The following is a 26757-nucleotide window of genomic DNA, read 5'->3' as shown; positions in this document are numbered from 1 at the left end:
AGGGTTACCAAAGATCCACAAACAACCGTCAGACCCCCCAATGAGACCGATAGTCTCAAGCAAAGGCTGGCTGACAGAACCTCTATCTATATACCTAGATAAAAATTTAAGCCAATAGTTAACAACACCAGCCACATACTCAAGGACACTCAACATTTCCTTGAGAATCTAGCAAGTCTCAATAGAGCTACACCAATTGGAAAGGATGATTTATTTGTTACACTTGATGTAAAATCGCTATTTACATCCATTCCCAACACTATAGGAATAGAATATGTTAGGCTGTTTTTGCTTGAGAACCACATTACAAACAACAATGTCATCTGTTGGATGACACTGTTGGACATAGTGCTTGAAAACAATGTTCTGTTATACAATGATGGCTACTATCTACAGAAAAAGGGAGTAGCCATGGGCACTCCCTGTGCCAATTCTTATGCCAATCTGGTATTGGCATTTTGGGAAACAACATATGTACTAAAGAATTTGATATATGTCCATTGTCTCAAACACTACAATAGATTTGTGGATGATGTTTTTATTGTATGGGGGGGAACTGAACAACAGCTGATGGAATTTGTTGAATATATCAATGGCACGACCAATTTCTTGATTTTTGAATGTTCATATTCACATCAGATGATAGAATTTTTGGATGTAATGTTAACTAAGGGCAACAATGGGATTGCTACAGATTTACATAGGAAGTCCTGTTGGAAGAATAGCCTTCTACATCGAAACAGCATGCATCCCAGACATATACATTCCAACATAGTACAGAACCAAGTCCTTAGAGCATCGAGACTAACCACGCAAGACACAACTTACCATCAGCAGCAAAGTAGACTGCTAGATAACTTTGTCTCTAGAGGATACAAAAAAACTGAGGTGCAGAAAGCCATTAAGACGGGCAATATACATAGAGCTGGTAAAGGTACCCCGTTTTTTAACAGGGACAATGATTTTAGGTATGAGAATACCACTAGCAATACTGAAACCAAAAATAGGTTAGTAATTCCTTTCACCAATAGAAACACATATATAAAACAAATTTTGGAGGACAATTGAGATTATTGAAAGCCGATGACAAAATTAGGAACTTAGTGAGCGAGAAGCCGAGCATAGGTTATAGAAACATGAAATCATTGAATAGGCTTCTATGCTATGAACAAATGCATAGGGGCCCTACTTTGACATCGAAAGAAGGCACTTTTCCCTGCAATGCATGCAATCAATGTAAATACATAGCGGAAGAAGCAACTTTCATACACCCTTATACAGGGCACACATATAGATTTAAAGGCTTTGCTAATTGCAAAACCACAGATGTGGTCTATTTGGCACAATGTCAGTTATGCAAAACGTTCTATGTTGGAAAAACCAACAGAACTTTACGTGAACACATAAGAGAGCACATCTATGCTATAAACAAGGAAAATACCACCAATGCACTGGCACGACATGTAATAGAAAATGGTCTAATGCATTGTTTTAGATTTAGGGTGTTGGAAAAAGTGAATAGGACAAGTAGGTTGGGGAACCCCAAAAATAGAACAGAGGAAGTAGAAAACAAGTGGATCCTTAGGCTGCAAGCCCATAAACATGGTCTAAATGAGAAGATCTCACTGAAACCATTCCTAGCAGCCAGACCACTTAAACACTGAAGCTTTGTATATGGACAAAATAAGCTTGCTAAAAAACATTGATTTTTTATATGTTTTTTAGTGAGACATTTTAAAAATGGCATATATATTTTTACTAGACATCATAGTTTTTCTGTTTTATTTTTTATATTTTTAATAAGCTAATTTATATAGACAAAACTTTATAAACTTGGTCAATAAGTTCAGTGGAGTTTTCAGAAGAAGACTTCAAAGGATGAAATACACTTGTTGAAATAACATTTTCATTATGTTATGCATATAATATTGTACTGAGTGACTAACTTTTAAAGCACCATTGAATTCTCTAGACACAGGCACTTTAAATATGATTAGTCAACTGCTTGACATGAGATTATGTTGTGCAAAGAAGCTGCATCTAAAGAGTGGCTTATATGTGTTTTATGAATAATGCTGAAACAACACTTTTATAAAGTCATTTCAACTGCACTTTGTTATGCATATAATGCTGGGTTAAGGGATCAACTTTTAAAGTACTACTGAATTCTTTAGGCACAGGCAGTTTAAACACGAATAGGTAATTGCTTGTTATGTGATTAAGCTGTGCAAAGAAGCTGTATTTAAAGAGTGGCTTTTCACTGAATGTTATTGAAGTCTGAAGAAGCATCATAGGATGTGAAAGCGCTTACTATTTTATTCTGTTCCTGTCAATAAAAAGTGGAATATATCGTTGGCTGTTGTCGTTTTGGATTTGTCTGCTGATAATTTTTGGATTTCTACATAGCTGTTGGTGCATCCTTGGTTTTTGTTCTCTTGTATACAGCTCTTTTTATCCAAGGCTGCTTTGCTCAGTGGTGAGTTTCTTTTACTGCATATCTTGTTAAATTACCTATTTTGTTGGTGTTATGTGGTTACTGGCATGCTGTTAACATACTGGCTGTTCTGTTATTTATTGTTGTGTTTCAGATAATATGCATTGATATGTAATTGGGTTATTGCCAATGTTCTGGCATGCTGTTATTACTAACAATGATTTGTTCACAACTAAACTATACTTATTGCTATACCTCGATTACTACAGCATGTCAGGGTAGACCGGTTCTGGTTGATCCACCTACCTTGCCTCAACTGGCCATGGCACTGGGTCCTAGCATGTCTGGGACCCAGACCGGTGATGCCCCCTCTGCTGCCCCTGCACCCACCTATGTCATCTGGTTGGACTGCCTCAGTGGATGGGGCCTGGCCTCCCCCTGGGAGCAGTGGTGGTGAGGACATTGTTACCCAGGCTGAACTGCCAGTCATGGTGTGCAGGATTGTTCATCAGAGCTATGAACGCCACCTACGCCGGATTGAGGGCTTGCTGACCAACAAGATGGGGCACCCTTACCCTGGTGCCCAGCCTCCAGCAAAGCCACCCTTGGGGCAGTGAAGGTGCATTGTCAACAGTCCCATAGGTGGGGACATGAGTCACACTGCTGCTGTCTGGATGCACGTGTGACTTGGATTCCACAACACCCTCCCCATCCAAGGTGTTCACACACCTCATGTGTCACACACCAGCCTTGTCTGCTGTCTTGTTGGTCTGTGAATGCTTCTTCTCCTACCCAACTTACTTCCCCACACATACCTAAGTCCCTTCTCCAACATTCCACTCTCACCTTAAAAAAAAGGGCACCTGCCCCCCCAAAATATTGCCCCATACATAGCTGAAGACAGCAGCTAATGACTGAGTTATGCAATTTTATCCACACAGGTTACTACTAATTAATGAACTACAATCCAGTTTTGCAAGTCAAAGGCCTGCAGGTGAGAACACACTGCGCACATCTGTATAGCATAACTATATTCGCCTACTACTTTGCTATTGGCACTGTTGCATAACAGATATAACTTAATCACATGCCTTGATTCAACTGTAAAGGGTACCCTTACCCTGGCTCTGCTGTAACAACAGGGTTGACACAGCTGCCACAGTTACATGTACAGCTTGTTGTCCTCCAAAGTATTCACACTCCCCATGTCTTTTAGGCTGCAGCAGCAGGTGCAGCCTGTAACATACACACCTGTATGTGAAGATAGCTACTACAGACCTACCAACCCTCCCAACCCCCTAGCACAAGGAATCCGGACACAGGCATACTTAATGTGGGTGACAAAGGTCCAGAGATTGGGCATTTATATCACCTTATCGAAAGATGAAAATAGCGAATGCTATTTCATCAGCCCCAAAACATCTAAACATGAAAATATCGAACATTCAGAACAGCGAATTTTTTCCCATGGAAAAAAATTCATTGCTCTGAAACACATACACACAACACAAGCACATCAAACAAACAGCAACCACACACATACACTTAAATTCCTACAGCTTACCTTAACCCAAACTCTAACCCTAAGGTCCGTCACTATCGCACACTCACCTAACCCATGCCCTAACCCTAACTCACTTAAACTGCCCCTAACCCTAAAGTCTGTCACTATTGCACACACGCCTAACCCACGCCCTAACCCTAACTCACTTTACCTGCCCCTAACCCTAACGTACAAGCAATCGCACACTTACTGAATCCAACCCGTAGCTTTCCACCACAGTGCTAAGAATAACAAAGCCACAGAAACAGCCAACCAAATTCTTTCCCAAGGAAAGAATTCGCTGTTCTGCAGCTTCGCTATTCTTAGCATTCGCTGAATAGTGTTCGATATCAGACATTCGAAGTTTTAATACTTTGATGTTCTGATATAGACCCAAGATCGGGACATGTTTTACAGTTTGCTCCTATATTGATGGTAAGTTGATACAATAACATCTATTGCATTACCATGCATATTCAGAGGGGTATGAAGTCTAACACTCAAATTTGTGTCTTCCATTACTGATCTCAACCCACAATGTTTGCCACTGAAATTGCCAGATGACCACAATGTCATGGGACACTGACCACACACAAATTACTATGACTATGGTGTACAGGGTCTTGGGTTCAAGACCTGCAAGGGCTGTTTATTTTTTGAGTGGTGTAGCAGTAGCATTGTCACCTCACAGCAAGAGGTTCTCCAGTTTGATTCTTGGCTAGGGTGCCTTCTGTGTGGAGTCTGCATGTTCTCCTTGCATTTGTGTGGGTTTCCTCCGGGTGCTCCGGTTCCCTCCCACGTTACAAAGACATGCATCTGGAGTGTTTCTCCTCAGGCCTCTGCTAAAAATTGGCTTGTTCCAAGTCAGACTTTCCCAGTTAACAAATGTAAAGTAATAAATAAATAAATATGAGGCAAAACTGTGGACAAACTGTATAAATATCTACAATTGACAGTCCTGGTACCTACCCTCTGCAATGCTGTAGTTTCCACACCTCAGTAATGTCCATCTTACAGCTAAGAAAGGGGTCCAGGTCTACATGAAGGCCTTGTATATTGCACTGTAGTGGCATGTCATTGGCTAATGATAGTGCAATTCAGCTGTTTTGGCAGCAATTCCCACATTAGAGCCACAGATTGGTGTAGACCTGCTAATGAGCAGTACCTTAAAATGCAACCAGCTGGTTATGGGGAACAAGTCTGTATGTGACTTACCTTACACAGAGAATGTATTTTCAAAAGATTACCAGTAGCAAAGTTCAACAAAGGAGCCATGCTCTCAACTAGGTGTGTAATTGATTTCTCCATATAACAGGATGCAGTTGGGAGGATGGAGGTATGGGGAATAGGAATCACATCAGTAAGCCTGTTTTAGATCTATGGTAATAACATGTCATTGATACTCAGCTGTCCTACACCTACAGGCATGCCTCTCAAATGTCCCTGATTTCCACTCACATCTTAGCTCTGTCCCCCTTATTCCCTCCTACAATGGCTGGCTGTTGTAGGGAAGCTAGTGAATTACACGTAAAACATAGTGGCAGTAAGTAAGGGTGTATACTCTTGTAATGTCAGATGATGTACACTAATTCACCACCTCTCATTCTGTCATCTTCTCACATAAATAGTTCTAACATATTAAATGTGTCCCTAATGTACTCTGGCTAAGTCTATGATCCTGTTTACGTTGTTCCCTGTCTGGTTGAGAGCTATGCCAAACATAGCTATCAACTTGTTAGTTACAGAAAGATATCTGAACAAAGCCATAATTAAAGGAGGGACAAAGGCCCAAAATTAGGGACACAATAACTATTTCTCATACAAATTAAGAAAGTGAGTAGAATAGCAGATACAGTAGATATAAAAAGTGTACACATCCCTGTTAAAATGCCAGGTTTTTGTGATATAAAAAAATGAGACCACAATAAATCATTTAAAAACTTTTCCCACCTTTAATGTGACCTTTAACCTGTACAGTTCAGCTGAAAAACAAACAAATCTGTTAGGGGGAAAAATATAAAAAATAAAAAACGTAGAATAAGCTGGTTGCATAAGTGTGCACACCCTTAAACTAATACTTTGTTGTGCGTGTGTGTGCGTACCCTTAAACTAATACTTTTTTTGAAGCACTTTTTGATTTAATTACAAAATTCATTCTTCTTGGGCAGGAGTCTATCAGTATGACATATCTTGACTTGGCAATATTTTCCCACTCTTCCTTGCAAAAGCACTCCACATCTGTCAGATTGTTAAAGCATCTCGTGTGCACAGCCCTCTTCAGGTTACCACACAGATTTTCTATTGGATTTAGGTCTGGGCTCTGGCTGGGCCATTCCAAAACTTTAATTTTCTTTTGGTAAAGCCATTCTTTTGTTGATTTGGATGTATGCTTGGGGTCATTGTCATGTTGAAAGGTAAAACTCCTCTTCATCTTCAGCTTTCTAGCAGATTCCTGAAGGTTTTGGGCCAAAAGTGACCGGTATTTGGAACTGTTCATAATTCCCTCCACCTTGACTAAAGTCTCAGTTCCAGCTGAAGAAAACCAACCCCAAAGCATGATACTGCTACCACCATGCTTCACTGTGGGGATGGTGTTCTTTTGGTTATGCAAAGTGTTGTTTTTGCACCAAACGTACCTTTTGGAATTGTGGCCAGAAAGTTCAACCTTGGTTTATTAAGACCATAACAAATTTTAAAAAATCACGGTAGTCCACGTTGCAATAAAGGCTGTCTTCCTAAATCCAAAAAGGTTCACCACCACCACTTCCAAACATCAGAAAAGTATCACAAAACTCTTTTATTAAACAAATACATATAGGTTTAGCGCTTTCATCTTCACATCAGAACCATGTATCAAACTCATAGCAAACCTTATATACATATGAAATTTAAATGAACCAATCAATACAAACAAACAATTAATCGATAAAACAATTATGCAGTATACGTCTGTATGCATGGGGAATAGCTGACCATATAAAGTTAAGTAAATAAACATCCAACTGTACTCGTATGGATAAAACATGTGTTATAACATTAAAACTGTTACATTCACACACTGTGTAAAATTTCATACTAAAATGTGTATATTAGACTATTTTATCTTTCCCTATTAAAAATGCTTTAAATATTTTATATATATTTTTGTTATGTAAATATAGTTTTAAATCTTTAAAAATATCTTTACATGCCCATCATAAATATAATAAAATAGATGTAAATCTACATAAATAATAAATTATAATTATGAATGTATAAATTGTATAATATGAAAATATATATGAAATATAAAAATATAAAGGAAATATATATAATATAATGTAAAAATATAAAAGAAGTGTTGAATATATAATTTAATATAAAAATATAAAAGAAGTGTTGAATACATCATTTTAACAAACAAATACATATAGGTTATGAGATTTAGTCATTTTAGTATGAAATTTTATCGATTAATTGTTTGTATTGATTGGTTCATTTAAATTTCATATGTATATAAGGTTTTCTATGAGTTTGATACATGGTTCTGATGAGGTCTCCAGTGTGGAGATGAAAGCGCTAAACCTATATGTATTTGTTTAATAAAAGAGTTTTGTGATACTTTTCTGACATTTGGAAGTGGTGGTGGTGAACCTTTTTGGATTTAGGAAGACAGCCTTTATTGCAATGTGGACTACCGTGATTTTTTTATGGTTTATTAATTACCTACGGTTCTTTGTTTTATTTTTCGGTAGTCCGGGTTCGAGGAGTCTCCGGCTTTTATTTATTGTATATTGGGTTCACCCACCTTGTGGTATTATACCATGGATAGCAGCAGTTTGTTGGCAGAACTGATTAAAGTTATCCGAAACCACTCGCAAACAGATTTCTCCCCAGTGTGCAGTTCAGGGGAAGAAATACCTTGTGCACAGAGCAGTCCATCGGCAAGTGGGGAAACGGAAGTGATATCAGATACTGAGACAGATACAGGCACTACGAACAGGAGAATGGAGTCGAAAGACACTGAGGTGCGTTTTAATTGCCAGGGCATTCGTACTAAGGTTTCTAGTCGAAGAAACCAAGAATCAGCAGAGGGAGTTGGTTCTAAAGACTATTTCCACAAATACCAGGATATGGATTTTAATAGTTGGTTGAATTCATCCTTCACCAACAACAGTAGACGCCGGGAGGACAATAGGAGCGATGGTTTAGGTTACAAGGAGAAGTGTAAGGCGTTAAAAACCCTTTTAATCAGGTACAAATCTTTATCTTTAGAAAACTGGTATTTAAACAGATGTCTGCATGACAAAATTGTACCGAAAGGGTTGAGAATTAACAAGTTTCCTAATAATATTAATGGTGTTACTGATACTGAATTTTTTAAAAACATATGTGACATTTTTAATGACTGTGGACTGGCCATACTAAGGGTGTTAATTAAGCATAATGAACAAAGAATGGAAATTGAAAAGAAGGACATTGACAAACTGTACAAAGAAATTAACGATGATTTACTGTTTTCTGTACAAGAATACAAAAACATGTATTTAAGATCTTTGCAAGATGTTGATTATACTATTACACGTAGTTACAATAGGAAGTTATCGAAATTGGATAGGGATATTAATGAATATAGATTTGGTCTAGCATATAATTGTGATAAAAGATTTGTTAAAGGAAGTAATAGAGGTTATGAGAAACAAAACTATGATTCAGACTTACAGTCTCAAGACAACTATAGGAACAAGAAGAGGAATGCTAATAGGGAACACGAGGTGAATTTGTATGAACAAGAATATAATGTATGTGATGATGATTTAAACTGTAATGAAGGGACCCCTTTAGGGGGGGGAGGGACCGAGGAGGTCCGAAAGGTTAAAAAACCGGGTACAACCATCTTATGCCCAAGGTACAGGGACCAACAACTACAACCATTACAGAAGAACAACATACAGATAGAACAATTTAATATAGGTGAATGTGGAGATGTTACATCCATATACAAACCCCTATCTGTGTATTCATGTAATCATTTTTTTTATTTTCAATTATACAGATTTGAAAATTGAGGATGTTCATTTTAAGTTGTTTACAAAAGGATTTACTTTTGTACCTGCTACTAAACCTAGTATAGATAGTATTTTGTTGGATATCAGGCTTTTTACTAGGAAGTTAAATTTGATGCAGATGTTTGGTGAGGACAAGTCTCACCACAAGAGGGATGAACTAAGTAGACATAGTATTTACAACCCTCCTCTTCACCAAGATATTTACAGTCTTGAAAACCTACTTAACAACAGAATTAGAAGGGAATTTAAGCAGAATGCAAATACGAATAGTAGTAATTTAACCAAAGAAGAAAATAAGCTTTTACGTGAGCTTAGTGAAAATAGGAATATCCGGGTAATGAAACCGGATAAGGGTGGTGGAATTGTCCTCATGGACAGGCAGGATTACGAAAACAGAATGTTTGAGATATTAAATAATGATAAGTGCTACAATTCGGTCTCTAAAAATGAAATTAATATTTCGTATTGCAAAATAGATTATATTATAGAAGACAATTTATTTCAAGGGCTTATAGATACTGATTTATCGAATTTTTTGAAAGTCACCAAACCAGTCATCCCTACCATTTTTGGCATACCGAAGACCCACACAAATATTTACAACCCCCCAATGAGACCAATAGTCTCATCACAAGGTTCAAAAACCCAACCCTTGGCTATATATATATAGATACCAAACTTAAGAAGTACCATAGGAAATATCCTCATATTTTGGTGGATTCATGGGACTTTCTGCAGAAATTTAGCAAGGACCCTTATAGTGAGGACATGAAATTCATTACTATAGATGTTAAAGATTTATTTTCGGTCATACCACATAACACAGAGATGGACTGGTTTGAAAATATTTTAATAGAAATGAACCTATTAACCTCTAATGAACTTAAGCTAGTCTTAGAATGTATGGAGTTGGTACTCAAAAACAATTTTATTTTCTTTCAAGGTGATTTTTACCACCAAAAAGAAGGAGTGGCTATGGGGGCAGCATGTGCCCCCACTTATGCCAATATAGTAATGTTATATTGGGAAAGACAACATGTTTTTGGTACTGAATTTTCTACTTACATTAAAAGCTACTATTGGTTCCTGGACAATATATTTATTCTGTGGGATGGCCCTAATGAAGTTATAGGTAGTTTTATTTCTTATATTAATCAGAGTACTACCTTTTTAAGATTTACCCATCATATAGATTCACATGAAATTCACTACCTTGATGTTAAGTTACGTAAGGACTATCGCGCCAATACGTACAAGTCAAATATCTACAGAAAAGAACATTTTTCTAACACATATTTTCATTTTAATAGTGACCACCCTGACCACCTTAAGAGGAATATAATTAAGGGACAGATGATTAGGGTGGCCCATATGACTTCAGACAGGGATGAATTTTTTATAGAAATAGATAAAGTACAGAATATTTTCCACCAAAGAGATTATCCTGTGGAAATTACACAGCCTATTAAAGAATATGTAGTCAAGAGATGGGATGACAAATATATACCTTTATTAAATTATACGAATGATAGAACTATGGAAAGAACTGAAAAAGTATTGCAGAACAATAAGAATGGTATACCTTATTTGACTCTTACATATTTCCAGAATATAGGGTGGTTACAGAAATGTTATCAATGAGACATGGGATTTATTTAAAACAGTGTCTACAAGAACTACATTTTTTTAAAGTAAACTAACTTATAGTTGCAGGAGAGGCTATAATATAAAAAATATCCTAGAAAAAAAGAAATACATAAATCAAGGAGAAACAGTTTTAAGTAAAATAGGTACTTTTAAATGTGGTAGATGCTCCCAATGTCCATTTATAGCCGGGGAGAAAACAGTTACACTACCTAGTTTAAACATTACATTGAAGTCTAAGAAGTATAGCAGTTGTTATATTAAGGGGTTGATTTATTTAGTATATTGTAAATTTTGTTGGAGTTTTTATATTGGCAAAACAGAACGTCACTTGAGAAAAAGGATATATGAGCACATGAGAGACATAAGTCGTAAAAATGAAAATAATGCACTATACAGGAATTCCTTAACATGTGACAAGGCCAATTTTAAATTTTGGGTAGTTGAGGTTGTGGACCAGTTGGATAGAGGGGGTGACTGGGAAACAAAATTAGCTTATAGAGAGATGATATGGCAACTCAGGCTTGATGCCGTTAGTGGCAAGGGCCTGAATGACCATATATCCATTGTGCCAGCCCTGAAATTATTATCTAATGACCCCAAAAAATATACATAAAAAATATATAACAACATATAACACATTTTATCAGTATTATTCATTAAATTTGTCTTAAGTGACTAATTCTCATAACCTATATGTATTTGTTTATTAAAATTACATATTCAACACTTCTTTTATATTTTTATATTAAATTATATATTCAACACTTCTTTTATATTTTTACATTATATATATTTCCTTTATATTTTTATATTTCATATATATTTTCATATTATACAATTTATACATTCATAATTATAATTTATGTAGATTTACATCTATTTTATTATATTTATGATGGGCATGTAAAGATGTTTTTTAAAGATTTAAAACTATATTTACATAACAAAAATATATATAAAATATTTAAAGCATTTTTAATAGGGAAAGATAAAATAGTCTAATATACACAACATTTTAGTATGAAATTTTACACAGTGTGTGAATGTAACAGTTTTAATGTTATAACACATGTTTCATCCATACGAGTACAATTGGATGTTTATTTACTTAACTTTATATGATCAGCTATTCCCCATGCATACAGACGTATACTGCATAATTGTTTTATCGATTGTTTGTTTGTATTGATTGGTTTATTTAAATTTCATATGTATATAAGGTTTGCTATGAGTTTGATACATGGTTCTGATGAGGTCTCCAGTGTGGAGATGAAAGCGCTAAACCTACATGTATTTGTTTAATAAAAGAGTTTTGTGATACTTTTCTGACGTTTGGAAGTGGTGGTGGTGAACCTTTTTGGATTTAGGAAGACAGCCTTTATTACAACATGGACTACCGTGATTTTTTATGGTTTATTAATTACCTACGGTTCTTTACCATAACAAATTTTCCCACATGCTTTTGGGAGATTTGGTGTATTGTTTTGCAAATTTTAGTCAGGCCTGGATGTTTTTCTGTGTAAAAAAGACTTCCATCTTACAACCATACCCTATAGTCCAGACATATGGAGAATATGACAGATTGTTGTCACATGTAATACACAACCAGTACTTGCCAGAAATTCCTGCAGCTGCTTCAGTGTTGCTGTAGGCCTCTTGGCAGCCTCCCTGACCAGTTTTCATCTTGTCTTTTCATCAATTTTGGAGGGATGTCCAGTTCTTTGCAATGTCACTGTTGTCCCATATTTTCCCCACTTTTTGATGACGGTCTTCAGTGGGTTCCATGGTATATCCAATGCTGAGGAATTTTTTTGTACCCTTCTTCTGAATGATACCTTTCAACAATGAGATCCCTTTGATGCTTTGTAAGCTCACTGTGAACCATGACTTTTGCTGTAGCAGGCAACTGAGTAAATGTCAGGAAAATCCTACTATGACAGCTGAACTTTATTTGGGGTTAATCAGAGTCTCTTTAATTGATGGCAGGTGTGTACCCAAGAAGACTGAATGCTGTAATTAAATCAAAGGATGCTTCAATGAAGTATTAGTTTAAGGGTGTGAATACTTATGCAACCAGCTTATTGTACGTTTTTTATTTTTAATATTTTTCCCCTAACATATTTGTTTCTTTTTCAATTGAATTGTGCAGGTTATAGGTCACATTAAAGGTGGGAAAAGTTTTGAAATTATTTATTGTGGTCTTTTTTTTTATATCACAAAAACCTGACATTTTAACAGGGGTGTGTACACTTTTTATATCCACTGTATCACAGTAGCATAACTGTGTTCTGAAGGGTATGATGTCTTAGACTCAGATGTCTGTCTTTCTTTTCTGACATCAACCATCAATGATTGGCCAATATTTTGTCAGAAATGCACAATGTTGTATGGAAGTGACCAAAAGTATGAGGCAAGCATCTGTATAGTTGAGAGGTGTGATGCCTAGAGGGAACATATACTACAGCAGGTTTGCATTGGCTAATGTCATTGTGGCACACTGGTGTTGCTGGACTGTTCCCATATAGTTGTAATAGCACACTGCTATTTGTCCAACAGTGGCTGTATGACATATTAGTGGGTGTTTTCCCATGGGGACACACGACAGTAAACTGCAGTGCAGAGGTAGGAACATACAGCAGAATCTGTCACGGCACACATGGACATACCCCGTGTTGCTACTGTCTTGTTGGTATCCACACAGGTAGTGTGTTGCCAGACTGTGGGATATGACATGCGAGGGAGCAGTGGATAGTGCAGGCCCTTATGGGTGTGCTAGATCTGTTCATAGTGGACGTCCATGTATCTGGTCATGTAATGTGTTTCCCTTCTGTTGTCTTTCAGGAACCATGTACCAAAGAAGACATGCTCCCTTCTCAGATGCAAAGAATGACATAATAACGGATGGACTGAAACAGAACCATCAGATCTTGCTGTCTAGGAGAAGGCATAATCAGGAAGAGTGGGCAGCATTGTGGGCAGAACTTGTGTGTGATGTCAGTCAGATTGGCCAGCAAGACAGTACCTATGAGCAGGTCCGACACCAGGCCACAAACATGCTGAATGCTGCATGATGAAGGGCAGCTGTTGTTGCCAGGGATCATGCCACCACTGGTGGAGGGCCAGCAACAGAACAACCACTCTCAGCCACAGACATCCATCACACCATACATTGTGGAGGTGGGTGCCACAGTGTCCACAGCAGAGGAGTGTCCAGTTAAGCATAATGTATTTACCAATGTAATACTGTCTCAGTCATTGTGGCAGGCTGTACATTCCTGTACATGGGTGGCAGGACTATCTGCATGGGCAGGGTGTTGTAGTTTACACTCAGTTGTGTATACATACTCAGAATATCAGCAATACAGCTAGTATCACAGTAGCAACTGTACATGTGGATAAATGTACATATTACCTTGTAATGCTACAACATTTGGTGGTGCTAACAATACCTCTCCCTCACCTATTCATAGGTCTGTCATGTGTGGCCCAAGTTCATGGTCCTGTACCTGGGAAGTGTGATACTGTTTTTTACAGTCATATATACCCTATAAAAATTAAGGACTGCCATATTGCTCTATGTACAAATGTTCAAATGTTGTGTTTAGCCAGAGTAGCATATTTCTATGTTCTATTCTGGAACAGTTAACTACAGTTTATAGACTAGGTAATCACAGATGTGTATTTGAAGGACCATCAACACATTTTTACTCATAGTTATGAGTGGCTACATAGCCTGATATACATAGGGCAATTACTCCAAGAGGCCTGTTCAAACACAAAAGGGAGATGGTACATACCTGAGGCAGTGACACTAGTACTGGCATATCATTCTCAAGACAGGTATACTGGGTTTTATGTATAGTTCTATCACATATAGTGTCATATGACATACCTTACAGACAGATTGTACTGGCAACTTTAACTGGATGTGGCTGAAGTGCATGTTATAAAGGGCTTGACTTGTCCATGTATGTTGTTGTGAGGTTGTCTGTTATACATGGGAGTGGAGATGAGAAGATGTGAGACCAGAAATGCAGTTGTGGATCTTTATTTGTATGATTCTGTGTGGATTACCTTACATAAAAGTGCAAGTAGTAATGTACTGCTTTTGTCTTAGTTTCACGGTGACCGGGGGTTTGGAGTCTGTTCCCCTCACAACTTGAAGTCAGTGCCTCATCAGACTCTGATGATGATGGTGGCCATAGTGAGGCACAGGTGGGGTTGTTGGGGGCTGAATCTGTCCCAGAGGTTGACATCCCTCTTCTGCCTCCATTGTCACAGCATACAGTTAGTATACCCACACATACCCACTCCCCAGAGGCCACAGATATTGTACAGTCACAGGGTGGCGACATTGAACAGTGTGGTAACTATGGCGTCAGTGAGTAGACACTGGCCATAGCCAGAGACATGGTGAGGTCCCACACAGGTGGATTGACTGCTCTCCATCCACCACCTGTTACAGGTATCACATCACAGGTCACTCGGTGCATGTTTCAGGCCATCATGGAGGCATAAGCATGTTCTGAATGCAATACCAGATGGACGCTTAGGGTTATGGACACAGCACAGTCTGACATCCGTGACTGCCTCCACCACATTGGGTACACCCTGGGTCAGTTCACTGATACAGTGGACAGATGGTGGGCTAAGACAGTGTCTGTCTTGGACTGCAAATTTTCTGTGCAGGAACATCTGGTTGGAGTTGGGCATCATACACATGGACACGGGTCAGCAACACCATCTGCTAAGTGTCCACGTGGCCATGCACAATCATGCTTCCATAGTGGCAGTGCCTCCAGTGCTACAGAGGGAAGTGTGCTGTCCACACCATGATGTGGCAGGCCATGGGCATGTTGCCCTGGGAGGTCCTGTGTGAGACACGACCCCAGCAGAAAGCAGTCACCATCAGGTACTAGCACTGGATCTGACTTTGGGCATATGGTGCCAGTGCTACTCCTGGCAGAGCCAGTTCCCATGATCATTGCCGAAGACGGTGAACTGTCCATTCTACCATGTACAGTCCACAGCTGTCCAACATACACATGTATAGAACTATTTTGCTATTTAATTTAGGCTTTAGCTGTGTCAGTGAGGACATTTTTGGCCCTGTAAAGCATCCCTAGTTCTTGATGAGTTTTTCTTATGCAATTTTGTATATGCTGGTCAAATGGAAGATTATCGAGTATCATCCTTAATAATTTGCTATAAGAAGTAACTTCAGTGGTTGCATTATCAAGAGAGAGGACTTTAAATGTTGCTTTTTCATGAGAGAGGGATTTTGGGGGGGAGTAGTAGTTTGGTCTTTTTTGGGTTGAGAATGAGTTGTGAGTTATAAAACGTTTCATCTTCCTGAGTAATTTTTTAGTTATACCATATTGTCTGATGTGCAAATGGGAGTGAAATTGCCTATGCATTGTATTAGAGTGGCCTGTTGTGTGGATGTATAGAGGGTGTTGGTGAAAATATTAAATAATAGGAGACCAAGGTTAAAGGCTTGTGGTACACTGGTGGTGACTGTAAGGTAAGGAGAGAGCATGGAGTGCCATTTTACTGACTGATACTGTGAAAAAAATAGACACGGTCATCTGTACTAGCATGTCTGCCTGAAGTTGTGTACATAATTTCAAACTGATCTGTGTAATATATGCCAGCATGACTAGCTATGTTATTGTAAATAAGTTCTTGTATGTTGATTAATACTCTCTTTGTGCAGGATGTATAAAACGTTAAACAGTGCTCTTTTACATGTCTAACTGTGCATGTTTGTGAAGGAGTTTCTAAATGCAGGCTGTGTCAAAGTAAACTGATCTACAGATGATGAGACTGGAATGTTTCCAGTTGCTCTGTGTTTACTTTCAGAAACTGAAAGACAGGAAGCAACTTTTTAAATTATTTTTAATCATTTTGCTTATTATTAATTTTTTTTATTATCTTACATTGTGGCTGGTCAATCAGTGTATTCTTTAGTGATTTGAGAGTGCGTAAGCCTGCTTGATAATTCCCAGGTCACTCAGACAGCCTGACTGCTTTAGGTCATATGCTGCCATTTGTTTTAATAACTAATTTTAATAACTGGACACCCCTTTAAAAGGCCACGTAGACACTCTGATTGGTGGCAGACTGTTGCCGTATTATTTTGGGGAAGGGACACAGCTGGAAATCTGTGTCAGGCTTTCCTAGGAGTGTTTGGATGTGTGAGATTTAATTTATTTAAGTGTGAGTGTATCAGAAGTCTTAAACTAGGACACATTGCTCTGACATGAGTAATAAGGAGTTATATTTGGGGTGGACAGAAGCATTCAGTCCAATCCCAGGGTATAGAGTGTTTTCCTGTTGTGCTCCTAGGAGAAAATTGTGAAATATTACTCCTGTTTCAATGATGGTCTCACACTGGAGTCAGAAGTGAGGATTGAAGTTCCTTAGTTACTGACCCCAGGATAGTAGGGGACATCACAGATACCTATTGGACAGGTAGCTCTTGAATCACAGAAGGATGGGCTGGGAAAGACCTAGTGGGGACATTTGAAGTAGAAGTTTGTTGTGACAAACTGTGTCAAAGGCTTTAGACAAGTCTAGAAATAAGGAAGAGACCAGTCTGCTGTTATCTATAGCTGTATTGACAGTATCTATATAGGTAAGAAGGACAATGCTGGGAAGGATGGAAGCCATGTTGTGTAGGGGATAAGGGTTCTTCCTGCAGGAGATAGTTTAGCAATTGTTTTTGAGTACATTTTTCAAGTATGTTGGTGAGGGGAGATAAGATTGCTGTAGGTCTAAAGTTATTAATGTCTGTTGAATTTCCTTTTTTGTGTAGAGGGATACTGTGTGACTTTTTCCAGAGACAGGGAATGTGAGATTTCTGGATTGACATATGTATAATGCAATGCTACTGGCTGCTATTTTAAGGTACTTGCTTGGAAGATCATCAGCTGAATGAGAAGAGCACAGTTTAAGTTTCTTTAAGAGTAGTTTTATATAAGATATAGGCGCAGGTTTGAAAGTGAAAGTGGATGTGGTGATATGTGGCTGTTGGGCAGGTTTGGGATTAGATGCTGAGGAATCATTGGTTGGAGATGCAATACTATGTATAAAATAAGAGATGAACTGTATTGCAGTTTTGAATGGTGAGTTATCGGAAGAGGGGTTTTGTTTGACTTTTTGGCCAGGATGTAAGATTTCTTTAATGGCTGTCCAAAAATTTTCTAATGCTATTTGTCTAACTTATTCCCTCCAATGGAACTCTGGAGGTCTGCACTGTAACTTCTAATGGGCGAAGCCTAAACTTCTTGATAGAATCTAATGATGTCCTCACATTTCAAACAAATCTTCATATCTCTGGAACCAGAAGGGTTACTAAAGTAGTATAAATGGCAAACTTTTCAACACAAACTATTTTTATAGTGGTAATATTCTTTAGGTTTTGGGCATTAAACTAGATTTTATGAGTCACAGTAAACATAGCAACTATTCATTTTGTAATATTTTGTAAACCATTTACAATATCTCAGCAACTGCTCAAGTTACACACATAACTGCCAGTAGCATTTTGTTCATCCAGATGACAGCTTTTACATGAGGCTAAACAGTTTTGTCTGTGCTACTTGGTTGTCAAGAAATTTGGAAAGACATGAAATTTATAAGAATATAAATACATATTAAATGAACAATAATTCTCTATATCGACTACTAAAAGTTTTGCTTATACCTTAGCAGCTGCATCTGCTATACACAGTGATACAGGCTGAACATTTTCTGGATGATTTAGATATCCTTTACTTTTGGGGATAACCACAGTCAGTGACTCAGTCATTGACACTGGTAGGTACTTCTCAAGTATGATATCATTATAGAGGGTTGCCATATGTTAAATTACTTGTAACTTTACCATTTTATAAAAAATGGGGAAACCATCAGGACTTCTCACCTTTCATAGGCCTAATAACTACAAACACCTTTCCATTACTTACTGGCCCCTCATTCCTCATTAATCATTACTCAGGTTGAGCCATCTCCAAATCACATTTTCCTCTCCTCGCTTCTTCTGCTTTCCATATAACATTTCAGAAAATTCCTTGAAAACTACTCTTATCTCCTTAATCTTCATGTCTGTTCCACTCGTTATTTGTATTTCATATATCCAACCCTTCTCTCATCTTTCTATCAATCTCCAAGCCAGCAATTTCAATTCAGTATCAGCCTTACAACACTATCCCGCTCCTTTCTGCTCTCTCCCTGCTTCCACTTGTAATTATTTTACTCTTTTCAAGCAGCCTATCAGATTTTCAGTTTCCTCTGTCATGTTAAAACCCATCTTCCCTTGTTCTTTCAGCAATCCTAATAACAGACTTTCTCATTCAGTTTTTAGAACTTTAGAGCATCACTTCAAAATATATTTTATCTCCTTGATTCACTTATAACCCACCCCTCCAAATTGCCATGACTACATCAGATTCTTTGCTATTTATTTTTGATCATCTGACACAGAATATATAATCGTATTTCACCATATCCTGCATCTCCTCATACCTCCTCTACTTCTCTTAGTTCCATTTCTACATTCTTATCCCTTCACCATTCACCTTCCAGTCTATATCTATTGCGGCATGGGCTGGCACTGACATGACTCTGATTTGTGCCTTTATCAATTCCACACTCAAAACTGTGTCCATGAGAATTCTATCTAATCCTTTTGCTTGTTTTTTTGTCATGTCTACAGAATGTATATTGATTTCTGCTATCCCTAACTCTCTGTCCATACACCAGCCAAAGCTAGCATCCCCATACCTTTAGTCAGCACCTTTTGGCATTTTCTGAGAAACTAAACTTATACCATCTTCAGTATACACATGCTGAACCAAAGCTAAACTTTGCCAGACACAAGTAGCATGAGCAAAACACAGGAACCAGTTAATGCAAATAAAAATAAGAAAACTTTATTAATCAACCTTAGCACTTTCAGAAGTGACTAAAGAAGTCTCAGTTCATGATGAGATTAAAGTGCATTTTTGTTGTCCAGATTTAGGGATGTGAATTTGAAGTTGTTGACATAGAGTGTCTACAATTTTTCAGTCAGTACATTGCTTATATATCTTTTTTTCACTCTCTCTCACTCTCTCTCTCTCTCTATATATATATATATATATATATATATATATATATATATATATGTATATATACATGGATTGATATAGAAATAGTGTTTCTCTGGGATTCAATAAAGTCTGTGTAGGCTCCATGTGAAGCCTACATGGAGTTTATATGTTTGCACAGTGGTACATGGTGGCACACAGCGAGCGGCAATGTACAATGCATATTAATTCTGCATGGCATGTCTAAGCAAGGTTTCATGGAGACAACAGTGTTGCATGCCAGGAAACCATATAAGCAAATGCAGATATCAATTCTGTGTAAATCAGAGCACCTACAGTCCTCAAATTTGTGCAGAATGCCACAATGATCACCAAGGCTTCACAGAGAGCTGTCAGTCTGTTAGTGCAACACATCTGCACAAAGCCCAACATAATGAGGGGACAAATAAACAGAAAAAGGGACATATTTGACATAGATGTTGCATAGAAATGTGTTAGAATGAAACTCTCTCAACCTCTTAGAGCAAGAAATCTGGACAAACCCATAAATAATGGGGAGATAAAGGCCCAAAACTAGGGACAGAATTTTATTATTGGTCTTCCAAACTTAGAAAGTTGAAGGGAATAATAGGTTTAGAGTACTATGAACTTTCTGAACAGCATGAAATTTGAAACTCAAATGTCTGCCATTGGTTTCTGACTTCAATCAGCAATGACATGTTATGAGGAAAATATCAAAAATATGTTACAAAAAGTGGACATTCTGCACAAATCATGACAGTTGAGAGGTATGGACTCAAATGTATGTAATACTGACTCACATCAGTCCTGAGTTCATCACAGTAATATGGCACAAATCCACAATTAGATAAGGAAAACATCTGAACATCCTGGGAATATCTGGACAGGTAAGAGGTATGAATGTGAAATATATGGTCCAAACACAGTACAGGACAGTATTGTGATATCCCATTCCTGGCACTATGTACTGAAGCCATGTATAAATGATTTGTAATGGGACATGGACTGCCATGTAAAATGAACACTCAGGGGAAGTGTGTGTATTAAATAGGGACATACACATGAATTGTAGGAATGAACACAGGGAAAGAAGACAGGTGAAACTACCTAATGTACAACAGAGGAGGCTATGTCAATGGAAGATGGTTGTAGTAGCAGCACCAGTCACATAACTATATGATACAGTTGGGAGTGTACAGTGAAAATGGGGGGAATTTAATAAAGCCTACGCGGTCTTTTTTACCATGTAGACAATGTGCCATGCTGCTTACATGAAAGCAGGTTTGCGATCCAGTAAGCACTGCTGGGCGGTGCACATGCCCGCGCCAACACGGGAAGTTTGTTGGCAAGCAAATCACCTCATAAGCAAGTGAATCTCATGCAAATGAGGCAAGTAGATTGATCCAGCATACACCCTACAATCTGGCACATAGCCATACTGTTGCTCAAAGGATCCAAACTAAGGGTGCAACAGTACATAATCCAATTACCTACAGACCCCTGTGCCTGCTGGATGTCACCATGTAGACAGACACAGGTGAACAGGTATTGTAATGTATAATGTTGTCTACGCATGTATGGACAGGGCACATTGTCCCTGCCCACAGGTTCGCCTATGTAATTGCAAGCAGCCACATATGGCCATACACACATAGCTAGGATAAAAACAGTTATCTCACTACTAGGATACTGGATGTAGATAACAGTACAAAGCAATATCACTCTGCAGGCCACAGATGCTGTTCAACACAAGCATAGTTTGCGTAATGTACAAGTACTGTACCTGCAATCACATATACAACAGGCTTAATCTGTAGCATGTATAACAAGTACTATGATCTGTAGTGTACAAGACTAGATAGGTAGAGGTTCTAATTTTACTCCAACTTACTTTGTGCCTATGTGCGTGTGTGTGTGTGTGTGTGTGAGAGAGAGTGAGTGTGTGCATATGTATTCCCCTGCAAAACAACTGATATGCCCTCATGGGCTAGCCACCTGCAATTGTTATGCACATTTTGGGCTTGTAATTTCCTGCTGGCTTCCAAATTGTCCCCTTCTACAAGGCCTGGGTATGTCAGCCCCTTTAAGACTGCCAGCTGACAGTGTAGTATTAAACATAAGCCCTGGTGCATGCAATAAATACTGTGATCTGTAGTGTATAAGACTAGATAGGTAGGGGTTTTAATCTCACTCCAGCCCACTTAGGATATGTGTGTGTATTCCCCTGCAAAACAACAAGCATGCTCTCATGGGCTATCTACTTGCAATGATTATGTACTTTTTGGGTCTGTAACTTGCTGCTGGCTTCCAAACTGCCCTCTTCTACAAGGCCTGATGATGTCAGCCACCTTAAGACTACTAGCTGACAGTTTAGTATTAGAAGTAAGCTGTGGTGCATGTGATAAGTACTGTGATCTAAAGTATATAAGACTAGATAGACAGGGGCTCTAATCTCACTCCACCCCACTTATTGTGTGCGTGTGTGTGTGTGTGTATATATATATATATCCATATGGCATAGTCTTGGTAACCTAGACATAGGTAGGGTTTTGCAGTGTTTTATTTGTAGGGGGTGATGTGCCCCCCCAAAAGACTGACCACAACAAGGCCTGCTTATGTCATCAAGCATAGTATGTCCTAAACTGTTAGTACTAGCAGACATGAGGTGTACTGCATGCAACACGTACTGTGATCTGTAGTATGTACCATTACATAGGTAAGTACAGCCAACTTGCAATACATGTATGCCTTGGTGTGTCCTGTACACAGTGATTGGAAGTGGTGATAACCTCAATGTAGCCATGTTTGTGTGTAAGCCTGTTAGAGCATTGTACATCATGTTATGAAACCACAGGATGTTTGAATTGAGCTAGAATAATGGCCATACAGCCCTCACAATCATAGACATCATCATACCCATAGTTACAGGATCAGCACATATTCCCCAGTCCAAGATGGACACAGGCAGATGCCCTGTGTTAAGATGATGGTCACCCAGCCAATCAGACAGATGGCATGTGCTGAGGTACACTGAGGTGCTCTGTGTGCCATTAGGCAGGGTTCTGTTCCTGATAAACAAATCTTTCCCACATTTATATAGTACTAATGTCACATACTATGTTAATTTCCTTATAGTGAGTCATCCATCTGCTATGCTATACAGCCAATACAACATCATAGAACATAAGGTACACAAATATATGTGGTGTTCTCATGACAAATGCCAGCATACAGTATCTGTCAGTAGCCACTTCAAGTGGCATGGTGAACCAACACTGCATTACACAAGTACATGTTAACTAATATAGTCACCCTGTGCATCAGACACACAGTTTCATTTCCCTGCATCGATGGCAAGGATGACAGGGATGTGGCACAGCTATCATCACTTTCACAGGGTTTTTTGTGGGGGTGCAAGAGGTCTAGGCTGGTCCAAACAGTAGACAGAATGTGTGTGAGTCAGGCGGGCAGCATGTAAGATGGACCATGGAGAGATGATGTGTCTGTCTGTAGGTGACCTGCATTTGACAGTGGTGTGTGAGTGTGTGTGTGTGTGTGTGTGTGTGTGTGTGTGTGTGTGTGTGTGTGTATACACACAGTCAAGCTCAGTGCTAGCCCTACATGTGTGTATGTTGGACAGCTTTGGACCATACATGGTAGAGTTGACAGTTCACTGTCTCCAGTCCCGAACATGGAAACTGGCTCTATCAGGAGTTGCACTGGGCCTTCATGCCCAAGCTCAAAAGTGGTGCTAGTACCTGATGGTGACTGCTGTCTGCTGGGACCATGTCCCCCACAGGACCACTCAGGACCATGAGCCCATGACCTGCCATGTCATGGTGTGGACAGTACACTCCCCTATGTAGCACTGGATGTACTGCCACTTCAGGATCGTGAGTGTGCACAGCCATGTGGACTCTCAGCAGATGGAGTTGCTGACCTATGTCAACATTTCCTGCACTCCACTCCAACCACACATTCCAGCACAGACAATGTATGGTCCAGGACAGACACTGTCTCAGCCCACCATCTGTCCACTGCATCAGTGAACCAATCCAGGTGTCCCCAGTACGGTGGAGGCAGTCATAGATGTCAGACTGTGCTGCATCCATAACCCTAAGCATACTTCTGCTGTTCCATTCAGAACATGCCTGTGCCTCCATGATGGCCTGAAACATGTGCCAAGTGACCTATGATGTCACACCTGCAACAGGTGGTGGAAGGACAGCAGGCCCCTACAAGTAACCCCTGTCAATCTGCCTGTGTGGGGCCTCACCATTTCTCTGGCTATGACCAGTGTCTACACTCCCTGGAGCCATAGTTGCCACACTTTCCTGTTTATTGTCCCCACCCTCTGACTGTCTAATATCTGTGGCCTCCAGGGGCAGGGTATGTGTGGGCATACAGACTGTGTGCAATGACAATGGGGACAGAATAGGGATGTCTACCTCTGGGACAGATTCAGCCCCTGACACCCCCACCTGTGCCTCACTGTGGCCGCCATCATCATCAGAGAATGAAGAGACACTGACATCAGGTTGTGTAGGGGGCAGACACCAACCCCCACTGTCACCTGCAATAAGAAAGAAAAAAGCAGTAGATTAATACCTGTACTGTTGTGTATATAAAACCTCCAAGACTTATAACACCGAAGACCCACAACTGGATTAGTGGTCAAACAATTTTCTTCTCTGCTTTCGTCCACAAAACATTTCCTTGGAACAAAATACAAATTCAACTCAGGACCTTTATAAGAATCACTTGAAGTAAATCAAGTAAAACATGACCAGTAATATTTACCTTTTATTTAATCAATATGACACTATACTTGAAAAAACAACACATAAAAACCCAGTACAACTCTTTTAACAAATATATGGAAATACACGTATCACTGCCTAATGTAATTACATTCAACCTGTTGTATTTTAAAAGGCATTTTAGATTCCTTGCTCATTTAAACCAGGTGCCTTATCTGCTCTTAACTGTAACTGCCAAAGTGTATAGGTTGGTTGAACTACACTCTTGTGACTACCCTCTTCTAGAAACCTTAGGTACCTGTCCCAGACTGGAATTTAAAAACCTCCTTTGCTATTTACACACATAGTTATGTTTACATAGGCCATTATTCTGGCTCTTAACCATACCAGAATATAATTGTTCCTTAAAAAAGTGTCATGCTTACCAGGAGCAGGACCATAGCCTTGGGCAATACCTGATGGACCTGTGAAAATTTGAGGATGAGGTAATGTCAATACCACTGCATGTTGCAGCACAAGGTAATATGTCCATATATCTCACCTTTACAGTAGCTACTGTGTTACTTGTTGTACTGATCACAATCTGAACATGAGTGTATAACTGAGGTTAACCACCTCTCAAACAACAAAGACCTTATAACCACATAAAAGTATCTACAGACTGACACAATGATTGCTACTGTACTACAATGCTGATCACAATAAGCTTATCTGCATGCTCCTCAGCTGTGGAATCTGTGGCACCTACCTCCATGATATATGGTGTGATGGATGCCTAGGAGCTGTTGTGTATGCCTAGGTACACCAGGAATTTCTCAATGGCCAAGAGTAGTTGTTCCACTGCAGGCCCTCCACCAGTGACAGCACAATCTCTGGCTACATCTGCTGCCCTTCGTCGTGCAGCATTTATCATGTTGGTTGCCCGGTGTCAAACCTGCTCATATGTCCTGCCCTGCTGACCCATACCATTCACATCACAGACAAGGTCTGCCCACAGTGCAGCCCACTGTTCTCTGCTTTGTCTCCCCTGGATAGTAGGATGTGATGGTGTTGCCTTAGTGCTTGCAGTATAATTTCATTCTCCACATCCAAGAAGGGTGCATGGCATCTACAGTACATAATTTCTGAAAGACAACAAAAGGGGAACACATGACAGGATCACATATGTGGATTTACACTATGTACAGATACAGCAAGGCCAAAATGGCTGCCACTAACCACTGCTTGCTCACACATATACTCCACAGTGTGCAAACAAAGTGTGTGGATACAACTTAAATAGCAGCAATAGTCACGTATTCCCTATGTGTGCCATGACAACTTCTGCTGTATTATCATACACCCTACACTCAGATCTACTGTGGTGTGTCCCCATGGGCAACCCCTCAATAATATGTTATATGAACAATGCCACACAAATAGCAGTGTGCTATTAAAACCACTATAAAGGGATAGTCCAACAAGACCAGTGTGCCAAAATGACAAAAGACAATGCACCCTTGATATTTTGTACATCCTGTGTAGGTGTAAGACAGCAGAAGGTCACTGACATAGGTTCATAGGTTGATACTAGGCTATCGGCCCTAGGGCCTATACAAGCCTAGCCATAACAATTCCCTGGATATTTCTTCCCACAATATTTACTTCCCTGGACCTCTGTCTAGCAGGGCGACTGACATGATCCCCAAGGTGAATTTCATATCTCTCATCCAATCATCAAGGTTCCTTTTGAAGAGGGCCAAGGAGGTGCTCTGCTTAACATGTATGGGCAGTCTATTCCAGAGTATGGGGAGTCTCTGGGTCAAGATCCTATCCCTCCAGCATGTTTTGTTCATTGTGATGACAAGGTTTAGATCCCTGGAGTGTGTGGCTCTGAGGGACTGGGATTTCTTTAAGTGTAGCATGTCCAACAGCTCAGGGTTTGAAATGGCCTTGTATGTTGTGCAGAAATCGCCTCTGAGTAGATGATATGCCACAGAGTATAGCTGGAGTTTTTTTAGACGGTTAGCATATGGCATCTGCGTTAGGCCTGTGATACTTTTAGTGAGGTATTTCTGTGGCCTTTCCAGCTGTTGCATGTCTTGTGATGCACATAGCAAATGGGGCATTATACTCTATAATGGGTCTAATGAGGGATGAGTACAGTGGGACAATGACCTCCTTTTTTCTAGATGAAAAGCCCTTAGAGATGAGGTGTGTCACATAGAAGGAT

This window comes from Protopterus annectens, chromosome 2.part2, assembly GCF_019279795.1.
Source record: "Protopterus annectens isolate FY-2018-M chromosome 2.part2, PAN1.0, whole genome shotgun sequence".
Taxonomy (NCBI): Eukaryota; Metazoa; Chordata; order Ceratodontiformes; family Protopteridae; genus Protopterus; species Protopterus annectens.
This window is presented reverse-complemented; position numbering follows the sequence as displayed.